This window comes from Trachemys scripta, chromosome 18 (assembly GCF_013100865.1).
Source record: "Trachemys scripta elegans isolate TJP31775 chromosome 18, CAS_Tse_1.0, whole genome shotgun sequence".
NCBI classification, from domain to species: domain Eukaryota; kingdom Metazoa; phylum Chordata; order Testudines; family Emydidae; genus Trachemys; species Trachemys scripta.
Window position 1 is genome coordinate 13,877,493 of NC_048315.1, and position 13,734 is coordinate 13,891,226.

A 13,734-nucleotide genomic window follows, 5' to 3' on the forward strand; every position below is an offset into this window, starting at 1 on the left:
CTGACCCAGCAAACGCTTATGCACATGTTTAGATCTACACATGAGTCGTCCCATTGAATTTAATCGGATACTCATATGGCTAAGCCCAAGAGTTCAAAGATCATGAGTCAGGCCCCCCAAAATCATTAAACTGGCTTAAAGAAAATCATTATTTTTTAATAATACATTGGGGGGGGATTATATGCCTTCTCATTTTCAAACATTTGAGGTTCTTATTTTCAAGCTTCTCTCTGCAGCCATGAGGGCTGGAAACTATTTTTTTTTTTAAATGAAGCTGAGAAATTCATATAATCCCATGACTCTAAGAGCTGCAGTTTAGGAAAAATTCAGGATACATTTGTGAGAGTTGGCAGCACTGCTTTATGCATAAAATTAAACATGGGCAGAAGTATTTGCAGGATCCTGGCCTAACCGATTATACAGGAGAAAAAAATGAAACCAACTAATCAGAGTGCTATCAAACAGTGGGGGAAATGAAAAAGATTTTTGCTTGTGACCTCTTTCAGTGACAGTTATTTAGGAGTTACTTGTCACAACAATGGCTACAGAAAACAAGAGACCACAATGTGATTTTTTTTAAATTGGCATGCCCCGTTAATATCAGTGACTTATTATTATACATTGAGTACAGTGGAGACTACGCTCATCAATCTCCCACCTGAAATACCCTTAAGGAGGTGTATTTAATCCAAGTGTTATAAAAAGGTAGGAGGGAGTATTACTGGAGGGAGATTCTAAAGGAAAATGATTGCAACTGCACACCGGGAGCTTGATTTTCAGAAATGCTGAGCACCTGCAACTCTCACTGCAGGCAACTGGGGTTTAGCAATTGGGCCTGCTATGTCTTCAACAGCCACCAATCCTGAGGGGAAAGAAATTTAGGAAAAACTATTGAAAAGCCCCTGGGGCTCTGGATGAATATACAGTTCACCGTGTACTCGAGGTTCTAGATACCTCCTTGTGAGGAAACAATTTCCTTACCCTTTTGCCAGTTTTTAGGTGGGAAAAATACTACCGAATAAATAAATAATAAAATGTTATATATCGAAGGAGAAATTGTTCATAGCTATGTTTCTAAATTCTTGAATAAGGGATGCAAATAAAAATAATGGAAAACAAGCGATGCATAAAGTTCACTATTGCAAGCAATCTCAATTTTCTTGTGATTACATATTTGTTTTATGGGTTTTTTGTTTTTCTTAAAGCCCCAGCTGTTGGTTTCATGAGATTGCAAGAGAATCTCACCTTCCATTAAAACCAAAAGAGTACGTTTCTAGCTTTCATGGTTAGGGAGAAAAGTCTGAAATCATGAAGCGAGTGCATCCAAAAGGCTCAGAAACCAGAAGACAATTTTAAAAAGCCCCAATATTACTTTATTTCTTTTTTAAAATCTCATGATTTCTTTTAGCCAATCCCATGATTTTGGGGACCTGATTCGTGGTTTTTGAACGGCTTGGGATGGTGGGGATGATACTGTAGATGTGTTCATACTCTGTGGGCTCAAATGTATGTCTCTTGTGGCCTTTGCTGTGGAACAGAGGGAAGCAGAATGGAGCAGCAACTGTGCCTACAGACATTTTCCTTATTATTTCTGGCTCTGAGGGAGTTTGGGAAGAGGCATTCCTTGCTGTACGTGTTCAGCAAGTGAAAGATAGGTTTCAGAGTAGCAGCCATGTTAGTCTGCATCCGCAAAAAGAACAGGAGTACTTGTGGCACCTTGGAGACTAACAAATTTATTAGAGCATAAGCTTTTGTGGACTACAGCCCACTTCTTCAGATATGAATCCGAAGAAGTGGGCTGTAGTCCACGAAAGCTTATGCTCTAATAAATTTGTTAGTCTCTAAGGTGCCACAAGTACTCCTGTTCTTTCTTCAAGTGAAAAGAACTCCCTCCAACTCAGAAAGACCCTGCCTCGCTTTCCTCATGCCCATCAGTGAAGCCAAACTCAGCTATGGCTCTTTTTTGTGCAGAGGTTCAGAAAGCTTGGGTGGAGAAACAATGACCTTTCCCTCTAAGTGCTGCTATATTGGAGTGGCCCTTATAATGTAAATCATAATGATATCATCTGTCTTTAATTTAATAAAGAGAGCATAGACGAATGTGTCCCAGGAAGGAAAATGTACCTCAGTGGTACTGAGCAATTTGCTAGCTCAGCAGAATGGCAAGCAGTTTGGTGGAGTAAGCTAGGAAGGTACTGGAAACTATACAGACAGGAAATGGAGAAAGCCATCGCCTCAGGGAGAACTGTGACCTGAGCTGGTTGATACTGATGCATTTAAACTGTTGTTGTCCCTGGAGCTGACCAACAGGGCACTTTGCAATTTGTAATAGGAAATCCAAGGAATCTGGATCAGAAAAATATAGCCGTCCTGGGACTCTATAAGAATAAAAAGTAATGACTGTGACCTGTGCCCAAGGTGTCGCTCACTGCAATTAAATTGTAGATTATCAATAACTGAAACTCAGTTTGCATTAATTCTTTGGATCAGTTTTGTTTGATCAAACACTATTAAAAGTTAAACAGAGTAAGATCATCCCGTTTGTTAAGACAGGTCCCAAGCGTGGAAAGAGACAAAAAATAAGCAACAGACTGCTTAGGATGACATGGTACATGTCCCCAGTCCCCAAAGGGCTAAGTTAGTAGTTTGAGTTTTAGTGAGAAGACATGCCAATCATGGCTTTGAAGGATTTGTTTTATCATTAGAAACTGCCTACTAGGTGAATATAGTGGTGGTCTGAAAACAGCAGAGGTGACACCTTCAATTCCAGGGGAAATACCTTTCTCTCAGAGCCCTTCATTTAACCTTCTTGTCTGATATGTTTAGTGTCTCTTGGGTGCACAAAATTTATTCAGCACAGCCCTCTGCTGTGAAGTGAAATTCCTTACACAATACTTACTCCTCCCCTGGAGAAAAAAGACATTATGAGTCATGGTGTCCCGTGTGTATTTTTTCCACATTGATATGTATATCTTCACTGTTCAGCCCCTTAAGTACCATTCCCATGTGCATTAGTTAACAGCTTAGAAGCTGTAATGTTTAGTTGTTCCCAATTTATTTTTATTTGGGAGATGTCAAATATTGAACCTGCTCTTTCTCTCAAACCATTACATCTATACTACATCACAAAAGGGTATCAAAGGTCCAGGAGTTTTTCTTGTGTCAATGTTCCTAATAAATGTATTTTTGCACAACCAATAATTAATGTATATAGTCCAGCAAGAACACTGAAGTACACAGTATCCTTTAGAGAGTTAAATCCCACAGCAATGCGATCAATTTTATGATTTTTATGGAGAATTTTAAATCTTCTGCAGCAGCATTTCAAGGTCACAGACACAAGTTTTCCCTTAATCTTCTACGACTTTTTACACATATCATTATTTCTGAATATTTAATTCACTAGCTACTGGAAACTGGAAGGAGAGAGCCCTTTATTTCTTCATGACATTGGTCACCCAATACACAGCCTTCTTTTCTTTAGACCACACAGGAGTTTCTTTCCATCCAAGCAAATCCAAGAATCAGGTGTGTGTCCGAATTTTTATTTTTTTAAGAGCCCCCTCAATAGACAGTTTGGGGAAAAGTCAGTTTGCTGAATCAGTAATTAGAAAAATAATAATTAGGTCACTGATCTGGTGACATAGGATTTCCTTTCACTATTATAGTGATGTTGTGCCAATCAGCTATGAGAGTTTTATCAAAAGAAGAATAAAAGGAAGTGCTGATAATTCTTTGAGTATTGGAAAAATAATTTGCTATGGTTACAGACAAATGGCGTGCGGGGGGAGGGATAGCTCAGTGGTTTGAGCACTGGCCTGCTAAACCCAGTGTTGTGAGTTCAGTTCTTGAGGGGGCCACTTAGGGATCTGGGGCAAAATCAGTACTTGGTCCTGCTAGTGAAGGCAGGGGGCTGGACTCTATGACCTTTTGGGGTCCCTTCCAGTCCTATGAGATAGGTATAGGTATATGGAATCTGCATCTGATTATCTCTCACACTGTACTTCCATTTCTCTAATTTCACCACTTTTCACTTGAAGCAGAGAATATTGTGATTTCTCAAGGTACAGGACACAGATCCCAAATTAATCCAAATGAAGTTACCAAATAAGTTTGCTGTGTCTACAAGATTACTACTCTATCCGCTCAATAACATCAGAGAAATAGGCCTGGCTGTTAGAACATGATTACCACTATCACCTCAACACCCCTAGAGAAATGAAGACTTTGTGTGAAGACTTGTAATACAAACACAGAGCTGCATGTGAAATACTGACACTCTGTATTTATGAGTTTATAATATTATATATACATAAAAATATACACATTTGTGTTGTCATGTGTGTATCTGTAATATGCAATATATGTGTGCATATGTATTTTTACCTTTTATATCTATCAGTATCCATAATATATATTGCAAATATCTATGTGCATACAAAAGAAGGACACAATGCCCACAAAACACATGTTAATTAAAGCACCAAGGTTTGTATAATGAATACAGTATGTATGTGGCATCCTCCCAAAATCGCTTGGTCAGTCTTCCTAATCCCCACAGAAGAAAACATGGAAATATGGGCCCAGGTACCAGGAGCGCCGCCAGCTTTTCTGCCGCCCTAGGCAGCGGAAGGTCCCGCCCTGAAATGCCGCCCCCCACAGAGGCGGCGGAAGGTCCCGCCCTGAAATGCTGCCCCCCACAGAGGCGGCGGAAGGTCCCGCCCTGAAATGCTGCCCCCCACAGAGGCGGCGGAAGGTCCCGCCCTGAAATGCCGCCCCCCACAGAGGTGGCGGAAGGTCCCGCCGCTGAAATACCGCCGCGGTCGCCGCCCCCAAAATTGTAGCGCCCTAGGCGACCGCCTAGGTCGCCTAATGGGTTGCGCCGGCCCTGCCAGGTACTCTTCTGTAATCTGGCTCCTTTGTACAACTCAGGCAATACAAGGGAGTTGGAACCTGGACATAACTGGCCACCTTAGAGTTCACTTTGTTGGGGGAAGCTCTTTGTAGAGATAAAATTTGTGCCTACTGAATTTTTCTGGAAGCATAGGGAGCACGTTGAGACCAGTGAAGGGCATGTCACTGATGCGGCAAAGACCCTCCCGGTCTCAGCTGGCATAGATTAGAGCAATTCCCTGGTTACTCTAATTTATAACAGGACTAGCTCTGGAAAAGCTGCTGCTTCAGAAACAGGGATCCACAACTAGCTCTATCACAACTCTTGGGCTTCATGATAAGAAGTCCTTATGGGACTGATTAAAAGTCAATAATGAGTCTTTCCAGGGCTTTGGACTAAGCCCACAAAAACCTAATATCATACAGCATAGTAAGAGAGGAAGTAAAACTGTTACACCCATCTTTGAGACCAAACATGCAGCCTCCCAAGGCAACCTCACTCACATTTCCATAGCATTTTTCTATTTTGAATTAGTATTCATTTTCTTTTATGTCTCTGACAGTATAAGCTACTCTCTTCGGCATCACAGCCATGTTACTGTCAAATCTTCTAATACAGGATAAAGAGCTGGCCGCTTGAAAATGTAAAACTCATCCTGTTGTTTTTTATTGTTCTATTTTCCTTCAGCTTTGACATAGATGAGAGGACTAGAGCTAGATGATTTTTTTTTTCACATGGATAGTTTATTTGCAGAAAATTGCAGTTTCGACTGACTCCATTTTTTTTTTTGGCCTGCATTCGCAAAGGCCTTAGATGCCATTCATGAAACAGCCAGATGAGATGGAGGTGGGGCTGCCTCCCTTAGTCTTTTACCCAGTAATGAGGGCACACACCTGGGCTGTGAGAGACCTGGGTTCAATCCCCCTCTGTCTGATGTGGAGAAAAGATTTCAGCTTGGGTCTCCCATATACAGGAGAGTGCTATGGCCTGGCGGCTAGAGGGTGGTCAGGGTTGGGTGTGTCTCCATTTCTCCTGTTGAAGCTGTTTCATTTTGTAGAAAATACTCGAATATTCATTGGGCAAGAGAGAGAGAAGGACTCTATAACCTGGTGGTAAGGGGGACTCACCTGGGAGGTTGGAAACCCAAGTTCAAGTCCATGCTCCAAAGACTGTTTAATTATTCATACACAATGGAACAGCTGTAACAGAAGAGATTGAGCGATACCTCCCTCAGAATATCCCAGTGGATAGGGGCACTTACTGGCAAGATGGGAAACTCACATTCAAATCCCTGATCTGCATCACAGAGAGGTGGGGACTGAAACCAGGTCTCCTACTTCTCATGTGAATCCACTGGGCTAAAGGTCTAAAAGGCGGCAGTGGCCTCTCTACCTCTGGCAGTTTCTTTTGCTTCCTTTTTAAAAATGCCCAGATAGAAAACAAACATTTTGTTTGACCCAAAGCCATTTTTTTTTTGTGCAGAATTTTTCAATTTGCCAAAAATGTTTGGTTTCAGATTGACCTGTTTTTTTTTTTTTTCCCCGAACTGCCTGCAAACCAAAAAATCAATTATTCACCCAGCTCTAGAGAGGACAGATCCTCAGCTGGTATCAATTGTCATGGCTGGTGTAAATTGCTCTATTCTGTCTAGCTGTAACAATGTACCCCATCTGAGGATTAGCCTTGAGATATAGGGGTATATGTTTGAGCAGGAGGTTGGACTAGATGATCTCCTGAGGTCCCTTCCAACCCTGATATTCTATGATTCTATGTTGCAACAGTTATTCAGATTGAAAATCTGATTTTACATTGCTTAATCAAACATTTGGATAAATAAGCTAGTGACAGAAATTATTATTGGAAAGGACAAAGGAGATCCTATTAGGTATCTCTCCTATCATACAGAACAAGGGCCTCAGAGTCACTCATCAATTGTACTGGATAAAGTACACCTTAAACAGAATTTTTCATTTTCAGCACATAACCATCTTTCATCCTGAATCCCAAGGACAGTAATAAAATTATTGATTATGCAAATTAAAAACATATTAGAAAATATGGTTACTTGCAGCTCAGTCATCTGCTGACACCAATTAGTCCGTATTACGCAAGTATTTGGTTCAAGTGAATAGCAAGCCTTGTGACGCAATTTGTACTTAATTATCAAAGAGAGAAGAATGCCATTTGGTACAAAAGACCTTGCTATTGCCTGTTAAAATGTTTATCTTCTGCATTGAAATGGATTTAATTGTAAACAATAAAGCTGAAGATCAATGAAAAGAACCACTCAGTGAAATTGAACAACATGTTGACACTCCTTCAGTCATTGGGCTGCTTCTAGCCTTGATTTGAGAATGCAGAACGCTCCAACATTTCATATGAAACAATTTATTCAATCCAGCCGCTAAACAGAAGACACATCATCAATGTCCCACCTAAATTCTCTATACCAGGAATATAATACTGAAAGCCCTTGGTGTTAGATTTTTTTCTTTTAAAGAGCCTCTTTACTTAACATAGGCTCATAGCTTTTCAAAGTAGAGGTGATGTGCATAACATCTAAATTTCCTTCTATCGCAAAAATCCTGTCAAATGGAAAATACTGTACATACATGCAATCCCTGAAGAGAAAACTACAACATGATAACAGTCCTGCTCCAACAGCCTATAGAAACAAATAACCACAGCAAAAAATTAATTTCACCTCTTGACTTTCTAACCTATCCCGCTAAGAAGCTATAAATCAGATAATTAATTTAAAAAACCACGAGGTGTCCGGTGGCACCTTAAAGACTAACAGATTTATTTGGGCATAAGCTTTCATGGGTAAAAAATCACTTCTTCAGATGCAACATCTGAAGAAGTGGTTTTTTTATGGCTTATGCACCAATAAATCGGTTAGTCTTTAAGGTGCCACCGGATTCCTCATTGTTTTTGTGGATACAGACTAACACATCTACCCCTCTGATAATTAACTTTGCAACTCTGTCAAGCATCCAATAGCTAGCTAAGAGACAGAGATTGTTTGTTAAAAGAAACTTTTCTCAAATGGGATGACAAACTTGTCATGTGGGAAGAAAAGGAAGGCAAATTAACATTCAATGTTAATTAACTGAGTACTAAGTGTCTCCTTTCTCCATTTAACATGCAAGTTAAAGAGATATGGGGCCCCTCATAACCACACTATTTGTACAGCATATTTAGGAAAATAGAAACACAAGAACTGCCAGACTGGAGCAGACTCAACATCCATCTAGTTCAGTATCCTATGTCTGAGACGTGGCCAGCACCAGATGCTTCAAAGGAATGTGTACACAATAAACAGATGTGGGGTAATCTGCCCCTCATATTAGAGATTGGTTTAAGCCCTGAAGCATAAGGTTTAATATCCCTTCAGCAAAGTTTTTGTCCATGTTAATTATAACACTGTATATTCTTGGTAACCATATAAATGTCCAATCCCTTTTCCAGTCTTGCTAAGTTCTTGGCCTCAGTAGCTTCCTGTGGTATTGTGTGAAAAAAATATTTCCTTTATCAGGCTGGTATTTTCCACCTTTTAATTGAATTAAATGTCTACTTGTTGTCTTGTATTGAGACAGGGAAAACAGAAGTGGCTCTATCTCCCTTCTCTAGACCAGTAACTATTTTACATACTTATATCATATCCCCATTTATTCATCTCCTTCTTAAAGTGAACAATCCCAAACTTTTCAATCTCTCTTCATATGAAAGTTTTTCCAGGGCCTTGATCTTTCTCGTTGCTCTTGTTGATCCCCCTTTAGTTCAGTAATATCCTTTTAGAGATGGGGTGACCAGTACTACACACATTATCCACAAGGCTACGGCATTGATTTACATAAAGGCATTTTAATATTCTCTTTATTATTCACCATCCCATTCGTTATGCATCCTACCTTCTAGCTTGTTTTTTGACTTCAGTTACACCCTGAGCAAAGGTCTTCATTGAACTGTCTACTATGATACCCAGATCCCTTTCTTTATACCATTAATTTAGAACCCTATAAGATCTATGAGTAGTTCATTTTTCCCCTTCCATGTATATTTTTTGCATTTATCAACCTGAATGTCATTTGCCATCTTGTCGCCCATTCACCTATCTTGTTTAGGTTTATCTAGAGTTCCTCATACCCTCTATGGTCCTCACTAACCTAAATAACTTTGTGCCATAGGTAAATTTTTCTACCTCACTATTGACCTCCCCCCTCTTTCCATATCATTAAAAAAAAAAACAATGACACAGGACGTGGTCTGAATCTTGAGGACCCCCACTGTCAAGTTTTTGCCATGGTGAAAATTGCCATTTAATCTTACTCTGTGTTTTCTGTCTCCTAGCCAGTTTTTGATCAATGAAAATACTTTGCCTTTCACCCCATGATGACTTAGCTTCTTTAAAGGCCTCTTTTGTGGGGCCTTGTCAACTGGTTCTCCTTTATCCACTATTTTATTGACATGTTCAAAGAATTCCAAGAGAATAGTGAGACACAATTTTTCTTTGCGGAAACCATGCTGATTAGACCCTATCATATCATGAACTTCCAGATTTTTTATATTCTGTTTTTAAATATGGTTTTAACCATTTGCCACGTTCTGATGTAAGGTTTACTGGCCTAAAATTTCCTCAATCACCCCAAAGCCTTTTTTAAATAGAGGTACAACATGTGTTGCCCTCCACTTCTTTGAACAGTGGGTGTTTTAGTGAGAGGTTGCACATTTTTGTTAGCACCTCAGTCAAATTATACTTGAGTGTCTTCAGAACTCTTTGGTTGACCATCTGGACCAGGCGACTTATTGCTTTTTAACTTATCAAGTTGCTCCTCTTCTTTTGATACCACAATCTCTAAGAGTACCTCATCTTTATTATCAGGCATCCCTGCACTTTAGGGCCTGATAACACTTACTGAGCATAACTTATACCACTGTTAGTCCCATTGACTTTAACAGGGCTACGGTATTTATTTGTTTGTAGGCTTTTCTAGTGACCCCCATCAACATAAAATCTCTGAATTCCTTTCATGCATTAAATGCATGTAATGAAAAAGCCCATTTATCAGAAAGTCTGTGTGAAGTCGGGGAACATTTATCCCATTTGATGGAGGGGGAAGTGAAGCACAGAAAGACTAAGGTCAACATTTTCAAAAGTAGTCTCTGAATCTGGTGCCTCACTGTGCAACTGCCTAATCTGCGAACTCTTGGGGCTGATTTTCAGAAGCACTGAAAACCAATACCTTCTAATAAGTCAATGGGAGCTGCAGGTGCTCAGCACCTCTGAAAACCAGGTCCAAGGTATCCCAAAATGGATACCCCAAAAACCAGAACCATCTGCAATCAGAGAACAATGAGTCTGTAACACAGCTGGGAACAGAACCCGGCTCTCCTGAGTCCCAGGCCAATGCTGTATCAATAAGACCCTCCTTCCTTCTCTGGGAGAGTAGTTAACGCTTGAGGCCCTCAGCCTATTAATTCGAATACACATAACACTGGGTTTTGTTTGCTCGGGATAGGACTCTCCCTCTCATAATATATATACACAATACATATACATAGCATAATATGGCTTACCTTCTGAAATTACCACTAAGGAGACATGTAAAGGGAGGGTTGTTTGTTTGTTTTTTTTTAATACTAAATACAAATAAATAAATGGAAACACTGGATACTAGCCAGTAAAAAAAATAAATAAATAGAAGAAGAAGAAGAAGAAACAGACACCATGGTAAGGCTGGATTTTTATGTCCCATTTTCAATAGGTTCCAGCGAACCTTAACATACAAGTAACTCTCACTGAGATGAAAAATAGATTGGTTTTATCCCCCCTTCCTTGCCCATTGATTTGCTTCAGCCACACAGCTACATAAAATGCTCGTGACATTGGCTCATCCAGCTTGGATGTGACAGGATTACTTGAATGAGCTTGAATAAAAACTGGCTTTCAAAAGCAGCTTGAAAAGTATCACCTTATGAACACTGATCGAATTTAGCATGGCAGCTCAGTTTAATATACGGAAGGACAGAAAGAGCTGTGTGATATGTTTATACAGAAGAATAACACATTTATTCCCCTAGAGAGGTGTCACAGCCATAACTCAGTAGCCACATAACACTGTGTTTCCTTTGTAAATTTGTTCTGTAGTGCCAAGAATTTTCTTCCCTTGGTCTTACAGTGAAGGGTTTCAGAGCAATCTTTAAAGGCGCAGTGTCAATACAAAAACATGGTTTTAAAACTGCTTTGCTTCTCTGGCTCACACCACCTCTATGAAATTAACTGTAGAATATCATAAGGTAATCATCACGATTTCAGTGGCTTGCTTCTTACAGGAAGTTACACTGGGTTTGCGCAGTGAAACTCCACTGATCAGCATCACTGTGGGGTGTAATCATGCACCAACTTAATAATAATCTCCTTGAGCTCCCAACACTGCAGAGGAGATATCTGAAATTACAATACAACTCTTTCCACTTGAATTCAGGAGTTCATGGGCAGAAACTTGTTTGCCTAACCAGGAGGGTAGTAAACCTGTGAATTCAATGGGGCTATTCATGTGAGAAAAGGGAACAGGGATAGACCCCCACCCCACAAATATATCTAATTGTATTAGGTTTGTAAACCAGCCCTGTCTCCAGCCTTCCATCCCTATCCCCTTTTTAAATTGTCTCCATTTGGGTTCTGAAGCTACTTAACAGCATCCTTTTAAAGAAATATATGTGTTGGTGGTAAGTTGAGGCCTATAAGTTATATGCATGTTTTCTCTGGCTTGCAAGATTTCTTTGGAGCTCCAGTAATACAGCACATCAGCTTCCTCCACTTCTCCAAGTGAAAGCCTGGTAACATTTAAGTGTATTTTTGTTTTAAACTCTATTATTACTGAAAGGCAATAGGGACTCAAATGACGGACGTGCCTGCAGCCTTAATTTCCCCTTCACCAAGTTTCTTGTGTTGGACTATACCATATAAAATCCTCGGAAGGTGTAAAACAATGTGGCTCTATTGAAATCAGATACATGTGCCCCTTGTTTTTGTCTGTTTCTTTATTTCAAGAGCACTGATATAGTCATTTAAAGCTTCTTTCGGTATGTAAAAAATGTCCCCATAGACCAAATTCTGTCCTTAGGGAACAGTCATAGAATTTAAAAGAGATTAAGCAAGTAAGACTCTACAGAAATAATAATAATCAAAAGCCTATAAAATGTAGCAAAAAATGAGTTCCTTTCTATAGCTTAAAAATCAAACAAACAAACAAAACACCCTATAGGAATCTATAGCAGGGACATAATGTTCTAGGAAATTCCATAGACTTATTCAAAAACATCTATTGAAAAGATTTCATTTTTTATAAAGTCCTACAGGATTTGCCATGAGGTCACATAAAGAACTTCCATATCATTCCAAGGGAGGTGCATCTGTGTTTCTGAGGGTCTTGTGTTGTCCTATGGTCTTTCATTGTCATGCTCCATCTGAATGAGCACCAAGTATCATTACACAAGGATTTGCTTTGCCTCGACATCTCCTTTCCTTGCACATCCCTCTCTCCTCCCCCGTTCTTTAAATCTATTGAGCATTGACTGGTTTGTTCCAATTACTGGAACTGACGGGCGGCATTCAGGCTTGCGGCTGTCCTCCGTCACTGAAACTGTACAAACAAATTGAGGGGAAACTGACTATTTGTTTTAGTCAAATTAATTTTCAAACATTGAGGCAGGGAGATGACGGAAGCTTGGCAGGGCACAGAGAGATTCCATTTTGTGCCTGTCAATTTGTATAAACATTAATCACAATCAGGGAGGTTGCACCGTAGACCGGCTCTCGTTTCATAGACCTCAGAGGGGGATTGAGGCTCCTATTACAGCAACCTCCAGCACAGTGAAGAGTGCCTTATGGCATAATAAGTTCTATATAATAAAGCAAATGTTACTGGAATCAGCTGAATTAGCCTACAAATAGGGGGAAAATACATACAATTATAGTAGAACAGGACCTAGCACATGGGATAAGACCTTTCATTCATCTAGTCCAGCAGTGGCTAGGTACCTGATGCTTGTGATGCAGGAATAATAAACCACAACGTGCCTAGCCTAACAAACAATGCCATACAATATGGGGAAATTCCTTCCTGACCCCTTTGGGTGATCAGTTTACAATATGAAGCATGGAATTTGGGTACCCATATAATCCCATGGATATCACTTTTAGACATGCGTGCTCTCTTTAATATCGTTGTCTTTCTCTGTTACACAGAGTACATTAACATTTCACTGACCACTACCAGTATTCGTTTCTATAAAATGGAGTCTCTGGATCTAATTTTTTGGGAGCGATCCGACAGCACAGGTTCACAAGAGATTAATGACACCTTTAAGCTGGATGATGTAGTTCTCAGGTATGCTCTAACTTAAACTCTTCATCCCAAACTTCCATATAGAGGAAGAAGAGAACAGCCAAAGCATAGAGTATATGTCAGAGTTGTGTAAAGGGACCATAGCATGACAGAGAATCATCCCTAAATTGCACAATTTACTTGTTTCTAGTAATTCATGGGTTTGATGTTAATTAAAGTAGCAGAGTGGTTCAGTAATGACAGCTTTTAGCTGTCTGGCAGAGTAACCTTATTCCGATAGAAATTCACATATAAAGACTTCATAAAATACACCAGCATGAATTACCATGGGGCCTTTAGGAAAAGTAATCATCTTCAGATTAATGTGAGTTCAATGCTTGGCTAAAAATAAACAAATAAATCCTATGTACATTCCCAAGGTAAACGACATGCAATCCAGACCAGTTTCAAGTACGATCACCCACATTTTTATTTCTGCAATAAATA

The 13,734-nt window shown here is 39.7% G+C and overlaps 1 protein-coding gene across 5 annotated transcripts in view; it reads right to left on the reverse strand.

The window, feature by feature from the left end:
* The window catches only part of AUTS2 (activator of transcription and developmental regulator AUTS2), a 980,988-nt gene that overhangs the window by 32,806 nt on the left and 934,448 nt on the right, over nt 1–13,734 (reverse strand). The gene's annotated exons all lie outside the window — the stretch shown is intronic.